The sequence below is a fragment of the Arachis hypogaea genome, chromosome 3 (assembly GCF_003086295.3).
Source record: "Arachis hypogaea cultivar Tifrunner chromosome 3, arahy.Tifrunner.gnm2.J5K5, whole genome shotgun sequence".
NCBI classification, from domain to species: Eukaryota; Viridiplantae; Streptophyta; class Magnoliopsida; order Fabales; family Fabaceae; genus Arachis; species Arachis hypogaea.
In genome coordinates, this window is record NC_092038.1 from 70,336,373 (window position 1) to 70,355,606 (window position 19,234).

General features: G+C 39.0%; 1 non-coding gene across 1 annotated transcript; it reads right to left on the bottom strand.

Annotated features, from left to right (window-relative positions):
* Nucleotides 1-17,818: 17,818 nt before the first annotated feature.
* On the bottom strand, nt 17,819-17,926 carry LOC112792939 (small nucleolar RNA R71). The gene has a single exon (XR_003197656.1). It is a non-coding gene; the product is annotated as a small nucleolar RNA R71 (small nucleolar RNA).
* Nucleotides 17,927-19,234: the final 1,308 nt, after the last annotated feature.

Below are 19,234 nucleotides of genomic sequence, written 5' to 3' on the forward strand. Positions count from 1 at the left end.
AAGTCTTTTGTAAGTCCCTTGATATGCAAGAAAGAAAATGCAACGTTAACTTTAGTCTTTTTCAACATCAATAAAGTGTAGTTTGTCTCCATAAGATTTGTTGTGAGTTGTGCAAGAACAAGAGTAAATGAGACTAAGACCAAGAAAGATCTTTCAAATAACTAAGACACAAAAGACTAATTGTAGAACCTTGAATGAACTAAAAAGGAAATGAGTCATGAAAGGCAACTAGTCCTAGAAGGCATGACAAGTAGAAGTTGAGGGGTGTTCCTTGAATATCTATAGAACCAAGAAGTAGTAAACAACAAAGACCCAAGGCTCTGAGCATCAACTACTAGGAAGGAAAGAGAAACATTAAAAAACTCAAAAGAGTTAGAGACCCTAGTAGATGCTTGTGGTGAAGATGTGTCAAGCAGAGGCCTGGGCAAGTAAATTCTCAGGGGTGTTTCAACACCTAACACCCTAAAGACAACAGATTTGGGAGTGTTAATTGAAAGCCTAACTAAAGGGTTGTCTTAAGACAAAACACTTAGAGTCGTGGTTGATGAGCGGATAATTTATACGCTTTTTGGCATTATTTTTAGTATGTTTTTAGTATGTTTTAGTTAGTTTTTATTATATTTTTATTAGTTTTTATTTAAAATTCACTTTTCTGGACTTTACTATGAGTTTGTGTATTTTTCTGTGATTTTTGGTATTTTCTGGCTGAAATTTAGGGACTTGAGCAAAAATCTGATTCAGAGGCTAAAAAGGACTGCAGATGCTATTGGATTCTGACCTCCCTGTACTCGAAGTGAATTTTCTGGAGCTACAGAAGCCCAAGTGGCGCGCTCTCAATTGCGTTGGAAAGTAGACATCCTGGGCTTTCCAGCAATGTATAATAGTCCATACTTTGGCCGAGATTTGATGGCCCAAACCGGCGTTCCAAATTAGCTCAAGAATTCTGGCGTTTAACTCCAAGAAAAGTCTCCACACATGAAAGCTTCAATGCTCAGCCCAAGCACACACCAAGTGGGCCCGGAAGTGGATTTTTATGTCATTTACTCATCTTTGTAAAACCTAAGCTACTAGTTATCTACAAATAGGACCTTTTACTATTGTATTTTACATCCTGAAATCTTTTGATCACTTTAGATCTTAGGATCATCTTTGGACGTCTAGTTCTTAGATTATGGGAGGCTGGCCTCACGGCCATGCCTAGACCTTGTTCTTATGTATTTTCAATAGTGGAGTTTCTACACACCATAGATTAAGGTGTGGAGCTCTGCTGTACCTCGAGTATTAATGCAATTACTATTGTTCTTCTATTCCATTCATCTTATTCTTGTTCTAAGATATCACTTGTTCCTCAACTTGATGAATGTGATGATCTGTGACACTCATCATCATTCTCACCTATGAACGTGTGCCTGACAACCACCTCCGTTCTACCTTAGATTGAGTGGATATCTCTTGGATTCCTTAATCAGAATCTTCGTGGTATAAGCTAGAATTGATGGCGGCATTCAAGAGAATTCGGAAGGTCTAAACCTTGTCTGTGGTATTCTGAGTAGGATTCAAGGATTGAATGACTGTGACGAGCTTCAAACTTGCGATTGTGGGGCGTTAGTGACAGATGCAAAAGAATCACTGAATTCTATTCCGACATGATCGAGAACCGACAGATGAATAGCCGTGCTGTGACCCAGCGCGTTGAACATTTTCACTGAGAGGACGGGACTGTAGCCATTGACAACGGTGGTGCCCAACATACAGCTTGCCATGGAAAGGTGTAAGAAGGATTGGATGAAGACAGTAGGAAAGCAGAAAGATGGAAGGGACAAAGCATCTCCATACGCTTATCTGAAATTCTCACCAATGAATTACATAAGTATCCCTATCTTTATTTTATGTTTTATTCATCTTTTAATCATTAATCCTCCATAACTATTTAAATCTGCCTGACTGAGATTTACAAGATGACCATAGCTTGCTTCATACCAACAATCTCCGTGGGATCGACCCTTACTCACGTAAGGTTTATTACTTGGACGACCCAGTGCACTTGCAGGTTAGTTGTGCGAAGTTGTGATAAAGAGTTGAGATTGCAATTGAGCATACCATGTTGATGGCACTATTGATGATCACAATTTCGTGCCCCAAGTTTTTTTGGCGCCGTTGCTGGGGATTGTTTGAGTTTGGACAATTGACGGTTCATCTTGTTACTTAGATTAGGTATTTTTCTTCAGAATTTTTAAGAATGAATTCTAGAGTTTCAAGGTGAAGTTCTTATCATCACCAAAGCTGATTGATTCTCATCAATTTAGCTCTTGAATGTAATGTCCTGCTGAAGCTTGGCTAGCCATGTCTAATCTTTTTAGACTACAGCTTTAGACTAACATTGCATGATTCCTGGAATTCTTATTAAAAATTTTGATCCTCTTTATTTTCTTTTTCCACATAATTTTCGAAAAATCCAAAAAAATTACAAAATCATAAAAACCAAAAATATTTCTTGTTTGAGTCTAGTGTCTCATTTTAAGTTTGGTGTCAATTGCATGTTTCTATTCTTCTTGCATTTTTCAAATTCAGTCATGTGTCTTCATTGATCTTCATGTTGTTCTTGATGATTTACTTGCTCTGATCTTTAAATTCTCTTGTTTTGTGTGTTTTGTTGTTTCTCATATGCATTCTCAATTTGTTAGTGTCAGTAGTATACAAACTTCTATGTTTGGTGTCTTGAATGCATTGTTTATTTGATTTTAGTTGCATTTTGATTATTCCTCATCATTAAAAATCCAAAAAAAAATTTAATTTGTGTCTTTTCAAGTTAATACTACAGAGAATTGAAGATTCAGAACATACAGCAGAGGAATTACACAGAAAAAGCTGGACGTTCAAAACGCCCAGTGAAGAAGGAAAACTGGCATTTAAACGCCAGTCAGGGTACCTGGCTGGGCATTTAACGCCCAAAAGGGTAGCATTTTGGGCGTTAAACGCCATAATGGATACCATTCTGGGCGTTTAACGCCAGGATGGCACAAGAGGGAAGATTTTGTTTTTAATTCAAATTTTTTTTCAAGTTTTCATAATTTTTCAAAATCAAAATTTTCAAATCATATCTTTTCAAACATATCTTTTCAAAATCAATTTCTTTCCATTTTTCAAAAATACTTGCTAACAATTAATGATTTGATTCAACATTTCAAGTGTGTTGCATTTTCTGTTGAGAAAGGTTTAATGTCTGAATCATATCTTTTAAATTTCTTGTTAGCCAAGTCATTAATTTTAAAAATCAAATCTTTTTAAATTGTTTTTCAATCATATCTTTTTAAAAATCATAACTTTTCAATCATATCTTCATAATCACATCTTTTTCAAAATAGTTTTCAAATCATATCTTTTTGAATTCTAATTTCAAAATCTTTTTCAAAAAAATCACTTTATTTCTTTCTCAATCTTAGTTTTCGAAAATCATCAATCAAATTTTCAAAATTTCTTTTAATTATTTTAAAATCTTTTACTTTAATTTCAAAAATTCTTCCCCTCTTCTCACATCCTTCTATCTATGGACTAACACTCCTCCACTATCAACAATTTGAACTCCATCTCTCTTGATAAGTTCGAATTCTTCTTCTACCTCCTCCTTGTATTCTTCTTTTCCTCTGACACCTCAAGGAATCTCTATGCTGTGACATAGAGGATTCCATATTTTCTTGTTCTCTTCTCTTTCATATGAGCAGGAGCAAAGACAAAAGCATTCTTGTTAAGGCTGACCCTGAACCTGAAAGGACCTTGAAGCGAAAGCTAAGAGAAGCTAAAGTACTATTCTATATAGAGGACCTAACAGAAATCTTCAAACAAGAAGAAGACATGGTAGCTGAAAACAACAACAATGCCAACAATGCAAGGAAGGTTTTAGGTGACTTTACTGCACCTACTCCCGACTTCTATGGGAGAAGCATCTCTATCCCTGCCATTGGAGCAAACAACTTTGAGCTTAAGCCTCAATTAGTTTCTCTAATGCAACAGAATTGCAAGTTCCATGGACTTCCATTGGAAGATCCTCATCAGTTTTTAGTTGAATTCTCGCAAATCTGTGACACTGTCAAGACCAATGGGGTTGACCCTGAGGTCTACAGACTTATGCTATTCCCTTTTGCTGTAAGAGACAAAGCTAGGATATGGTTGGACTCACAACCTAAAGAAAGCCTAAACTCTTGGGAAAAGCTAGTCAATGCCTTCTTGGCAAAGTTCTTTCCACCTCAAATATTGAGTAAGCTTAGAGTTGACGTCCAAACCTTCAGACAAAACGAAGGTGAATCCCTCTATGAAGCTTGGGAAAGATATAAACAATTGATCAGAAAGTGTCCTTCTGACATGCTTTCTGAATGGAGCATCATAGGTATCTTCTATGATGGTCTGTCTAAACTGTCCAAGATGTCATTGGACAGCTCTGCTGGAGGATCTCTTCATCTGAAGAAGACGCCTGCAGAAGCTCAAGAACTCATTAAAATGGTTGCAAATAACCAATTCATGTACACTTCTGAAAGGAATCCTGTGAACAATGGGACGAATCAGAAGAAAGGAGTTCTTGAGATTGATACTCTGAATGCCATATTGGCTCAGAACAAAATATTGACTCAGCAAGTTAATATGATTTCTCAAAGTCTGTCTGGAATGCAAGCTGCACCAGGCAGTACTAAGGACGCTTCATCTGTAGAAAAAGCTTATGATCCAGAGAACCTATCAATGGAAGAGGTGAATTACATGGGAGAACCCTATGGAATCACCTATAATCCTTCATAGAGAAATCATCCAAATCTCTCATGGAAGGATCAACAGAGACCTCAACAAGGTTTCAACAACAATAATGGTGGAAGAAACAGGTTTAGCAATGGCAAGACTTTTCCATCATCTTCTCAGCAACAGACAGAGAATTCTAAGTAGAGCCACTCTGACTTAGCAACCATGGTCTCTAATCTAATCAAAACCACTCAAAGTTTCATGACTGAAACAAGGTCCTCCATTAGAAACTTGGAGGCACAAGTGGGTCAGCTGAGTAAGAAAGTTACTGAACTCCCTCCTAGTACTCTTCCAAGCAATACAGAAGAGAATCCAAAAGGAGAGTGTAAGGCCATCAACATGGCCGAATTTGGAAAGGAGGAAGAGGCAGTGATCGCCACTGAGGAAGACCTCAATGGACGTCCACTGGTCTCCAATGAGTTCCCTAATGAGGAACCATGGGAATCTGAGGCTCACACTGAGACCATAGAGATTCCATTGGATTTACTTCTACCATTCATGAGCTCTGATGAGTATTCTTCCTATGAGGAGGACGAAGATGTCACTGAAGAGCAAGTTGCTAAGTACCTTGGAGCAATCATGAAGCTAAATGACAAGTTATTTGGTAATGAGACTTGGGAGGATGAACCCCCTTTGCTCACCAAAGAACTGGATGACTTGACTAGGCAGAGATTACCTCAAAAGAGACAGGACCCTGTAAAGTTCTCAATACCTTGTACAGTAGGCACCATGACCTTCAAGAAGGCTCTGTGTGACCTAGGGTCAAGCATAAACCTCATGCCTCTCTCTGTAATGGAGAAGCTAGGGATCTTTGAGGTACAAGCTGCAAGAATCTCACCAGAGATGGCAGACAATTCAAGAAAATAGGCTTATGGACTTGTAGAGGATGTTCTGGTAAAGATTGAAGACCATTACGTCCCTGTTGATTTCATAGTCCTAGAAACTGGGAAGTGCATGGATGAATCCATCATCCTTGGCAGACCCTTCCTAGCCACAGCAGAGGCTGTGATTGATGTTGACAGAGGAGAATTGATCATTCAAGTGAATGAAGAATCCTTTATGTTTAAAGCTCAAGGATATCCCTCTGTAACCATGGAGAGGAAGCATAAAGAGCTTCTCTCAAAACAGAGTCAAATAGAGCCCCCACAGTCAAACTCTAAGTTTGGTGTTGGGAGGCCACAACCAAATTCTATGTTTGGTGTTGAACCCCCACATTCAAACTCTAAGTTTGGTGTTTGGAGGTTCCAACATTGCTCTGAGTATCTGTAAGGCTCCATGAGAGCCCACTGTCAAGCTAGTGACATTAAAGAAGCACTTGTTGGGAGGCAACAAAATGTTATATTTATCTATTTTCCATTGTTATTTTATGTTTTCTATAGGTTGATGATCATGGGAAGTCACAAAATCAATTGAAAAAGCAAAAACAGAATGAAAAACAGAAAGAAAAATAGCACACCATGGAGGAAAATTTAAACGCCAGTGAAGATAGCAAAATGGGCGTTTAACGCCCAGTCTGGCACCATTCTGGGAGTTTAACGCCAGAAAGGGGCACCAGAATGGCGTTTAACACCAGGAATGGGAAAGAAGCTGGCGTTAAACGCCATCTATAGGCACCAGCCCCGCGTTTATCTCCAGGATTGGCAGAAGGAGCATTTTTGCTCGCCACTTGGTGCAAGGATGAATTATCCTTGACACCTCAGGATCTGTGGACCCCACAGGATCCCCACCTATCCCACCACTCTCTCTCTTCTTCACCCATTCACCAATCACCTCAACACCTCTTTCCCAAAAACCCCTCACCTATCAAATCCCACCATTCTCTTCACCACTCACATCCATCCTTCATAAAACCCCACCTACCTCACCATTCAAATTCAAACCACTTTCCCTCCCAAACCCACCCATATTGGCCGAACCCTACCCCTCTCTCCACCCCTATATAAACCCATCTTCACTCCTTCATTTTCACATAACCTACAAACTACTTCTCCCCCCTTGGCCGAAAAACAAAGCCACTTCCATCTCCTCTATTTCTTCTTCTTTTACTCTCTTCTTTCTTCTTTTGCTCGAGGAGGAGCAAACCTTTTAAGTTTGGTGTGCTAAAAGTATTGCTTTTTGTTTTTCCATAACCATTTATGGCATCTAAGGCCAGAAAAACCTCTAGAAAAATGAAAGGGAAGGCAAAAGCTTCCACCTCCGAGTCATGGGAGATGGAGAGATTCATCTCAAGAGTGCATCAAGACCACTTCCATGAAGTTGTGGCCATGAAGAAGGTGATCCCCGGGGTCCCTTTCAAACTCAAAAAGAGTGAATATCTGGAGATCTGACATGAGATCCGAAGAAGAGGTTGGGAAGTTCTTACCAACCCCATTCAACAAGTCGGAATCTTAATGGTTCAAGAGTTCTATGCCAATGCATGGATCACCAAGAACCATGATCAAAGTGTGAACCCGGACCCAAAGAATTGGCTTACAATGGTTCGGGGGAAATGCTTAGATTTTAGTCCGGAAAATGTAAGGTTGGCATTCAACTTGCCCATGATGCAAGGAGATGAACACGCCTACACTAGAAGGGTCAACTTTGATCAAAGGTTGGACCAAGTCCTCATAGACATTTGTGAAGAGGGCGCTCAATGGAAGAGAGATTCAAGAGGGAAGCCGGTTCAACTGAGAAGGCATGACCTCAAGCCCGTGGCTAGGGGATGGTTGGAGTTTATCCAACGCTCAATCATTCCCACTAGCAACCGTTCCGAAGTTACTATAGATCGGGCTATCATGATTCATAGCATCATGATTGGAGAGGAAGTAGAAGTTCATGAGGTTATATCCCAAGAACTTTATAAGGTGGCGGACAAGTCCTCTACCTTAGCAAGGTTAGCCTTCCCTCATCTCATTTGTCACCTCTATAATTCAGTTGGAATTAACATGGAGGGAGACATCCTCATTCATGAGGACAAGCCCATCACTAAGAAGAGGATGGAGCAAACAAGAGATCCCACTCATCATGAAATCCCTAAGATGCCTCAAGGGATGCACTTTCCTCCACAAAACTATTGGGAGCACATCAACACCTCCCTAGGAGAATTGAGTTCCAACATGGGACAACTAAGGGTGGATCACCAAGAACATTCCATTCTCCTCCATGAAATTAGAGAAGATCAAAGAATCATGAGAGAGGAGCAACAAAGGCAAGGAAGAGACATTGAGGAGCTCAAGCACTCCATAAGATCTTCAAGAGGAAGAACAAGCCGCCATCACTAAGGTGGACCTGTTCTTTAATCTCCTTGTTCTTTATTTTTCTGTTTTTCGAATTTTTTATGCTTATGCTTATTTATGTTTGTGTCTTATGATCATTAGTGTCTTAGTGTCTATGCCTTAAAGTTATGAATGTCCTATGAATCCATCACCTTTCTTAAATGAAAAATGTTCTTAATTGGAAAAGAGAAGAATTGCATGAATTTCAAATTTTATAACAGATTAATTATTTTGATGTGGTGGCAATACTTTGACTTCTGAATGTATGCTTGAAAAGTGCATATGTCTTTTGAATTTGTTGTTCATGAATGTTGGCTCTTGAAAGAATGATGAAAAAAAGGAGACATGTTATTGAAGATCTGAAAAATCATAAAAATGATTATTGAAGCAAGAAAAAGCAGTGAATTCAAAAAAAAAGAGATTATGTGCGAAAAAAAAAGAGAGAGAGAGAAAGCAAGCAGAAAAAGCCAATAGCCCTTTAAACCAAAAGGCAAGGGTAAAAATAAAGTCATGATCCAAGGCAAAAAGAGTATGCTTAAGAACCCTGGACACCTCTAATTGGGGACTCTAGCGAAGCTGAGTCACAATCTGAAAAGGTTCACCCAGTTATGTGTCTGTAGCATGTATGTATCCGGTGGTAATACTGGAAGACAGAGTGCTTTGGGCCACAGCCAAGACTCATAAAGTAACTGTGTTCAAGAATCATCATACTTAACTAGGAGAATCAATAACACTATCTGGATTCTGAGTTCCTATAGAAGCCAATCATTCTGAATTTCAAAGGATAGAGTGAGATGCCAAAACTGTTTAGAGGCAAAAAGCTAAAAGCCAATACTGATCTTCATAGATGTTTTTGGAATTCATTGCATATTCTCTTCTTTTTATCTTATTTGATTTTCAGTTGCTTGGGGACAAGCAACAATTTAAGTTTGGTGTTGTGATGAGCGGATAATTTATACGCTTTTTGGCATTATTTTTAATATGTTTTAGTTTTTATTATATTTTTATTAGTTTTTATTTAAAATTCACTTTTCTAGACTTTACTATGAGTTTGTGTGTTTTTCTATGATTTCAGGTATTTTCTGGCTGAAATTGAGGGACCTGAGCAAAAATCTGATTCAGAGGCTAAAAAGGACTGCAGATGCTGTTGGATTCTGACCTCCCTGCACTCGAAGTGAATTTTCTTGAGCTACAGAAGCCCAATTGGCGCGCTCTCAATTGCGTTGGAAATTAGACAACCTGGGCTTTCCAGAAATGTATAATAGTCCATATTTTGCCCGAGATTTAATGGCCGAAACCGGCGTTCCAAATCAGCTCAAGAATTCTGGCGTTTAACTCCAAGAAAAGTCTCTACACATGAAAGCTTCAATGCTCAGCCCAAGCACACACCAAGTGGGCCCGGAAGTAGATTTTTATGTCATTTACTCATTTTTGTAAACCCTAAACTACTAGTTATCTACAAATAAGACCTTTTACTATTGTATTTTACATCCTGAAATCTTTAGATCACTTTAGATCTTAGGATTTGGATGTCTAGTTCTTAGATTATAGGAGGCTGGCCTCACGGCCATGCCTAGACCTTGTTCTTATGTATTTTCAATGGTGGAGTTTCTACACACCATAGATTAAGGTGTGGAGATCTGCTGTACCTCGAGTATTAATGCAATTACTATTGTTCTTCTATTCAATTCAGCTTATTCTTGTTCTAAGATATCACTTGTTCCTCAACTTGATGAATGTGATGATCCGTGACACTCATCATCATTCTCACCTATGAACGTGTGCCTGACAACCATCTCTGTTCTACCTTAGATTGAGTGGATATCTCTTGGATTCCTTAATCAGAATCTTCGTGGTATAAGCTAGAATTGATGGCGGCATTCAAGAGAATCCCGAAGGTCTAAACCTTGTCTGTGGTATTCTGAGTAGGATTCAAGGATTGAATGACTGTGACTAGCTTCAAACTCGCAATTGTGGGGCGTTAGTGACAGACTCAAAAGAATCACTGGATTCTATTCCGACATGATCGAGAACCGACAGATGAATAGCCGTGCTGTGACAGAGCGCGTTGAACATTTTCACTGAGAGGACGGGACTGTAGCCATTGACCACGGTGATGCCCAACATACAGCTTGCCACGGAAAGGAGTAAGAAGGATTGGATGAAGACAGTAGGAAAGCAGAGAGACGGAAGGGACAAAGCATCTCCATACGCTTATCTGAAATTCTCACCAATGAATTACATAAGTATCTCTATCTTTATTTTATGTTTTATTCATCTTTTAATCATTAATCCTCCATAACTATTTGAATCCGCCTGACTGAGATTTACAAGATGACCATAGCTTGCTTCATACCAACAATCTCCGTGGGATCGACCCTTACTCGCGTAAGGTTTATTACTTGGACGACCCAGTGCACTTGCTGGTTAGTTGTGCAAAGTTGTGATAAAGAGTTGCGATTGCAATTGAGCGTACCATATTGAGGGTGCCATTCATGATCATAATTTCGTGCACCAGTGGTTAATGAACAGAAAATAAGCAAAACCAAAAATAGAATGAGCTAACTTTTACTACTTCAAGGTGACAATCAATGAAAAGGACCCTGAGGCACATACTTGGAAGAACCCTCAAGGATCTAGGGACTCTTTGTGACATTCAAAGCATTCATGCATGTGTTGAACACTTAGTCCCATTCTTAGTTATATTGCATCCATTCAAGCTCAAGTCTCAATTCACAAAATGACCACTCACATTGATTTGCTTGGGACAAGCAAAGCTTAAGTTTGGTGTTGTGATGACTTACATCATCTACCATTTTTCTTGCATAAAAAGGACCATAAAGGAGGCATAATCTCATTTAATTATTGCAATTCATGCCTTAATTGATTAATATCATAGTACATTGCTTTGAAATGAGTTTGTGTTGAATTTTAGGCAAAAAAGACATCAAAAATGGGAAGGAAACAACTAAACAAATGGGCGTGTGAAGCAGGCGTGCCACTTGGAACAAACACCACAAAAATGTATTGGCATGGCACGCCAGAAGCTGGGCGTGGCACACTGGTACAACATTCCAGAGAGCAACAATGAAGACCATCAAAGGGGCGTGGCATGCCAACTAATTAACTAGAAGAGTCATCACTAGGGCGTGCCACTTTGTATCGAAGGCATGGCATGCCAGTTCCAGAATTCACTTGGGTGTGCCACTTGAGGATCAAGGTGTGGCACGCCAAGCCAAAGAGACCCACAATTGAATGGGCGTGCCACTTGAGCAACATGGCGTGGCACGCTGGTACAAGAATCCATAGAAGGGATTGAAGGCTAATGAGGTCTGGGCATGCCACGTGAGCAACCAGGCATGGCACGCCAATGACAAAGAAGGCAAAGCAAAAAGCTAGGCGTGCCACTTGGTGTCGAAGGCGTGGCACGCCAGCTCAAGAAGTCTCACTAAGGCGTGCCACTTGAATGATCAGGCGTGGCACGCCAGCATTGAAGGAGGCCAAACAAAGCTGGGTGTGCCACTTGGTATCGAAGGCGTGGCACGCCAGCTCAATTATCCCACTTTGGCATGCCACTTGAATGTCCAGGCATGGCACGCCAACCTTTGGATCCAAGGCAAGTGAAGGGCGTGGGACGCCAGTCTTATGGCGTGGCACGCTGGTAGTGTTTTCCAGAGGAGGAGATAAAGGGCCAAATGAACTGGGCATGCCACTTGGATGATGAGGCGTGGCATGCCAGCAAGAGGATGAAGCATTTAGAGGGGCGTGGCACACCAGACCCTGGGCGTGCCACGCTGGTACAAGTTTCCAGAAGCATGAAGATGTGGAAAATGGCCTGCGCGTGTCACTTGGTGTTGAAGGCGTGGCAGGCCAACCTACTTGAGGACTTTAAAATGCCCTGGGCGTGCCACTTTGGCTCAAAGGTGTGGCACGCTAGGGATTTGATAGAGGAAGGCGTGCCACTTAGAGGGTGAGGCGTGGCACGCGAAGCTTGAAACGAAGAGAGCGTGACACACCAGGGGAGCGCCAGTCACACGCTAGCTGGAAGATCACGTTTGTTGAGTTTCTTTTCCCTCTAAATTGTAATTTTCTTTTCACTTTTGTAATTTCCTTTATGTCTAGATCTTGGAGTAGTATAAATACCCTTGGAAGTATTGGAAATACAGAGGGAGACGCAGATCACTATCTCAAGGGGATTGTAGAGTTTTACTTTTGAATTCACTTTTTCACTTTTTACACTTCATCACTTCCATCTTTTGTACTTTCTTTCTGAGCTATGAGAAGCTAAATTCCCTCTCTTTGAGAGAGGGAGCTCTATTGTACTTGAAGGATTAATGATGGTGAATTTCTTCTTCTCTTCATCTTCTCTTTGATTTGCTAGAAGGAATTTCGATTTTCATGCTTAGTGTTCAATTATCTTGGAAAAGAGATTGAATGCAAAATGGGTTTCATGGGAACCTTGGAAAAGGGAACATGAAACCATGCTAGAAATCTCTTCTCACACTTGAGTAGAATCTGGGTTTTGGTGTTTGGATATGGTGACCTATAATCCTCCTTCTACCTGGACCTACAAGGATGTGTGGTATAATCTGGGACCAAGCATATCTCTCTTCATGAGCAATTAGACCAAGGAATTGGCTATTGATCAAGATCTGAGAGATTGAGTCACCAAGGGATTGGGGCTCAATCAATCATGATTGCCAAGAGGTCAATGAGTTGCATGATTGAAGAGGATATAAGCTGGATTTAATCCAAAGAGACAATATCTCCTGATCTCAATGAATTCCCTCATTCTTAACTCCCCCATTCTTTTATAGCTTTCATTTACATTCTGCGAATTCCCACTCCCTTTTACATTCTTGCTATTTCTATTTCTGCACTTTATTGCTTTCCTTTATTCCTTTGCCATTTATGTTTCCGCCATTAATGATTCTGCACTTACAACTTATTCTGTTTAAGCTTAAGTAATTCACCAATTAATTAAAATTGTTCGAATATACCAATCTCTGTGGATACGATCCCATTCTACTGCGGGTTATTACTTGACGATAATTTTGGTGCGCTTGCCAAAGAGCAGAATCATCAATTTTATTGGGAGGGGAGTGAATCCGAACTCATCAGCTTCTTATCTCAAATTCCCATTCCTCGATCCTCCGTCAACCCTCGAAACAATCTTACCTCCCAAAACTCTTCTTTCACATCATGACAGCCCTAAATCCCTCAAAATCATCGTGCTTCCACAACTCCACTATGATAATTTGCCATTAAGAACTTATTTATTCATCCTCGTCAATCAAAAATCTCCCTGAGTTCCAACAGCCCTAACGGCAACACTCTATACAGCAAAATTGAGTTTTGTCCAGCTCTTGTACCCGAAGACTAAAATCACACCTTATGGTCCTCAAGCATTCATAATTTAACCTAAGGTCCCATCCAAAATTCTCGACCTCCATTATTATATGGTGACTAGATCAACCGAAATCATGACCCTCTAGTAATTCAGATAATCAAGGCCTCTAGAGAGAACATTTAATACCAACTAAAGTTCATGCTATTACTCACTTATAATCTTTGTAACTAAAGTTCATACCTATTTATTTTTTCCTCTCCTTGTTATTTAAAGTTTTATTCAAAGGGGGTAGGTTTTGTATATAATACTATAATATATTATTAATATTAAGTATGTAAATATGCGTTATATGTTCTTAATGGAAAAATTTTAACTTTTTGAAAAAACTATCGATGGATTAATGCGAATAAAGAAATTTGGTTGGTAACGCCTTACTTTTGGTATGATCATGATGTGTTGGAAGTTGGGTCATTGCAGGGTTAATACATTTTCATCAAGTTAAACTTACATAGCTTTTTAAAGAAATAAGAAGTCTCTATAAAAAAACACATGCTTGATTTCATGCTATAAAGTATAACAATTTTAGAAAAAAATAGAGAATATACAAAATAAAAATCCCAAAATGAAGTGAATTGATAACATTGGGCATTGGGCAACCATCATTGTAAGGATTAAAATGCAAATCATAAAACATACGTTTACTGATTTATATATAGCTTCAAACAACAAGATCACACTCACTCAATTTTCATATCTTTCAACACAACATTGATGAGCGGATAATTGATACGCTTTTTGGCATTATTTTTAGGTAGTTTTTAATAGGATCTAGCTACTTTTCGGATGTTTTTATTAGTTTTTATGCAAAATTTACATTTCTGGACTTTACTATGAGTTTGTGTATTTTTCTGTGATTTCAGGTATTTTCTGGCTGAAATTGAGGGACCTGAGCAAAAATCTGATTCAGAGGCTGACAAAGGACTGCAGATGCTGTTGGATTCAGACCTCCTTGCACTCGAAGTGGATTTTCTGGAGCTACAAAACTTCAAATGGCACACTCTTAAATGCGTTGGAAATTAGACATCCAGGGCTTTCCAGCAATATATAATAGCTCATACTTTGCGCAAGTTTTGACGACGTAAAATGGCGTTAAAACGCCACTTCTCTGCCCTATTCCGAAGTTAAAACGCCAAAACTGGCATAAAAGTTGGAGTTAAATGCCAGAAACACGTTACAAACCAGAGTTAAACTCCAAAAGAAGTCTCTACACGTGTAAAGTTCAATGCTCAGCCCAAGCACACACCAAGTGGACCCGGAAGTGGATTTCTGCATCATTTACCTATTACTGTAAACCCTAGTAGCTAGTTTCATTATAAATAGGACCTTTTACTATTGTATTTTCATCTTGGGAGCTTGACATCTTTGGAACGTTTTCCTTAGACATTGGGGGCTATCCTCACGGCCATGCCTACATTCATCACTTATGTATTTTCAACGGTGGAGTTTCTACACACCATAGATTAAGGTGTGGAGCTCTACTGTTCCTCGAGTATTAATGCAATTACTACTATTTTCTATTTAATTCAAGCTTGTTCTTGTTCTAAGATATTCACTCGCACTTCAACCTGATGAATATGATGATCCATGACACTTATCATTATTCTCACCTATGAACACTTGACTGACAACCACTTCCGTTCTACTTATGATTCAGCGTGTATCTCTTAGCCTCCATTCCGAAAGATCGGAGTCTTCGTGGTATAAGCTAGAATTATTGGCGGCCATTCCTGAGATTCGGAAAGTCTAAACCTTGTCTATGGTATTCCAAGTAGGATCTGGGAAGGGATGACTGTGACAAGCTTCAAACTCGCAAGTGTTGGGCGTACTGATAGACGCAAAAGGATAGTAAATCCTATTCCAACATGATCGAGAACCGATAGATGATTAGCTGTGCGGTGACAGCGCATTTTGGACCATTTTCACTGAGAAAACGGGAAGTAGCCATTGACAATGGTGATGCCCTACATATAGCTTGTCATAGAAAGGAGTATAAAGGATTGGATGAAGACAGTAGGAAAGCAGAGATTCAAGAAGGATGAAGCATCTCCATACGCTTATCTGAAATTTCCACCAACGATTTACATAAGTATCTCTATCTTTATTTTCTATTTATTTATCTTTTTAATTATTAAAACTCCATAACCATTTTAATCTGCCTGACTGAGATTTACAAGGTGACCATAGCTTGCTTCAAGCCGACAATCTCCGTGTGATCAACCCTTACTCACGTAAGGTTTATTATTTGGATGACCCAGTGCACTTGTTGGTTAGTTGTGCGGAGTTGTGAAGAAAGTGCTGAGATTATGAACGCGCATACCAAGTTGAGCGCCATTGTTAGAGATCACAATTTCGTGCACCAAGTTTTTGGCGCCGTTGCCGGGGATTGTTCGAGTTTGGACAACTAACGGTTCATCTTGTTGCTCAGATTAGGTAATTTTCCTTTATTTTATTTTCAAAAAGTTTTCAAAAAAATCTTTCAAAAAAATTTTCCTTTTTTTTTTGTTTTTCCAAAAATAATTTTCGAAAAAACCAAAAAAAATTCATAAAATCATAAAACACAAAAATAGTCCATGGTTCTTGTTTGAATCTAGGGCCAAATTTTATGTTTGGTGTCAATTGCATGATTTTAATTGTCTTGCAATTTTTGAAACACATATATTGTGTTCTTGATGATCTTCAAGTCGTTCTTGATGAATTGCCTTATTTGATCTTCATGATTTATTGAATTGCACTGCATGATGTTCTACATATGCATTCTTGCATTCATATGGCCCAAACATGAGAAAGTTCTAAGTTTGGTGTCCTCCATGTTTTCTTTCATTAAGAAAACTGAGTTCTTGATGTTCATCTTGATCTTTAAGATTGTTCTTGGTGTTCATCTTGACGTTCATAATGTTCCTGCATATATCTTGTGTTTTGATCCAAGAATTATATGTTTTGACTCATTTTGTTGTTTTTCAAAATTGAAAACATATCTTCTTGAATAAAGGATTTAGCAAAATGAAGATCCAAGAACATAAAGCAGAGGAATTACAGAGAAAAAGCTGGGCGTTTAAAATGCCCAGTGAAGAAGGAAAACTGGCATTCAAACGCCAGCCAGGGTACCTGGTTGGGCGTTTAAATGCCCAATAAGGAAGGAAAACTGGCATTTAAACGCCAGCCAGGGTACCTGGCTGGGCGTTTAAACGCCCAAACCATGCAGCAATTGGGCATTAAATGCCCAAAACATGCAGCTCCTGGGCGTTTAACGCCAGGATGACACAAGGAGAGGAATTTTGTTTTCAAATCAAATCCTTTTCAAATCTTCATAATTTTTCAAAATCAAATCTTTTTCAAATCAAATATTTTCAATCATATCTTTTTCAAAATCATATCTTTTCAAATTTATCTTTTTAAAAAAAAATCAAATCTTTTTAATTTCCTTTTCAAATATTTTTCAAAATAAATTTCAATCATATCTTTTCAAACATATCTTTTTCAAATCATACCTTCTTTTTAAAAAAATCCTTGATTTAAAAATCTTGCTCTAACTTATTATCTTTTTCAAATTTATTTCTTATCTTTTTCAAAATCACAACCAATTTTTCAAAAATTTATTTTAAATTTTATTCTTTTTTTATTTTCGAAAATTCTCCCCCCTCTCTTATCTTTTTCTATCTAAACACTAACATTCCTCATCCACTGTCAATTCGAACTCTATCTCTCTTAGTGTGTTCAAAATTTTACCTACCTCCTTCTTCTATTCTTGTTTTCCTCTGACACCTCAAGGAATCTCTATACTGTAACATAGAGGATTTCATATTTTCTTTGTTTTATACTATTTCGTATGAGCAGGAACAAAGATAAAGACATACTTGTTGAAGCTGATCCTGAACCTGAAAGGATTATGAAGAGGAAGCTAAGAGCAGCTAAAGCACAAAACTCTGAAGATGACCTCACTGGAATTTTTGATTAGGAAGCAGCAAAAGAAACAATTATGGCCGAACCAAACAACAACGCAAGGAAGATGCTTGGTGATTTTACTACACCAACTTCCAACTTCTATGGAAGAAGCATCTCAATCCCTACAATAGGAGCAAACAATTTTGAGCTAAAGCCTCAATTAGTTTCTCTATTGCAACAGAACTGCAAGTTTCATGGGCTTCCATCAGAAGACCCTTATCAGTTTTTAACTGAGTTCTTGCAGATCTGTGATAATGTTAAGACCAATGGAGTTGATCCTGAAGTCTACAAGCTTATGCTTTTCCCTTTTGTTGTAAGGGACAGAGCTAGAACATGGTTGGACTCACAACCTAGAGATAGCTTGGACTCTTGGGATAAGCTGGTCACGACTTTCTTAGCTAAGTTCTTTCCTCCTCAAAAGCTGAGCAAGCTTAGAGTGGATGTTCAGACCTTCAGACAAAAAGATGGTGAGTCCTTCTATGAAGCTTGGGAAAGATACAAGCAACTGACCAAAAAGTGTCCTTCTGACATGCTTTCAAAATGGACCACATTAGATATATTCTATGATGGTCTGTCTAAATTTTCCAAGATGTCACTGGACCACTCTACAGGTGGATCCATTCACCTAAAGAAAATGCCTGCAGAAGCACAGGAACTTATTGAAATGGTTGCAAATAACCAGTTCATGTATACCTCTGAGAGGAATCCTGTGAGTAATGGGATGCCTCAAAAGAGAGGAGTTCTTGAAATTGATGCTCTGAATGCCATACTGGCTCATAACAAAATATTGACCCAACAAGTCAATATGATCTCCCAGAGTCTGAATGGATTGCAAAATGCATCCAACAGTACTAAAGAAGCATCTTCTGAAGAAGAAGCTTATGATCCTGAGAACCCTACAATGGTAGAGGTGAATTACATGGGTGAAGCCTTTGGCAACACCTATAACCCTTCATGGAAAAATCATCCAAATTTTTCATGGAAGGATCAACAGAAGCAAGGCTTCAATAATAACAATGGTGGAAGAAACAGGTTTAGCAATAGCAAACCTATCCCATCATCATCTCAGCAACAGATAGAGTATTCTGAGCGGAATCCTTCTAGCTTAGCAAACATAGTCTCTGATCTATCTAAGGCCACTATGAGTTTCATGACTGAAACAAGATCCTCCATTAGAAACTTGGAAGAACAAGTGGGCCAACTGAGTAAAAGGGTTACTGAAACTCCTCCTAGCACTCTCCCAAGCAATACAGAAGAGAATCCAAAAGGAGAGTGCAAGGCCATTGATATAATCAACATGACCAAAACCTTAGTGGAGGAGGGGGATGTGAATCCCAATGAGGAAGACCTCAGGGGACGTCCAATGATCAGTACGGAATCCCTTAATGAGGAAGCAAAGGAATCTGCGGCTTATACAGAGACCATAGAGATTCCCTTGGATCTCTTTTTACCATTCATGAGCTCTGATGACTATTCATCTTCTGAAGAGGATGAAGACACTGTTGAAGGGAAAGTTGCCCAATATTTAGGAGCAATTATGAAGCTGAATGCCAAGCTATTTGGTAATGAGACTTGGGAGGAAGAGCCTCCCTTGCTCACCAATGAACTGAATACATTGGTTCAGCAAAATTTATCTCAAAAGAAACAGGATCCTGGTAAATTCTTAATAACATGTACCATAGGCACCATGACCTTTGAAAAAGCTCTATGTGACCTAGGGTCAGGGATAAACATGATGCCACTCTCTGTGATGGAGAAACTGGGAATCTATGAGGTACAGGTTGCCAAATTCTCATTGGAGATGGCAGATAAATCCATGAAAAAGGCTTATGGACTAGTAGAT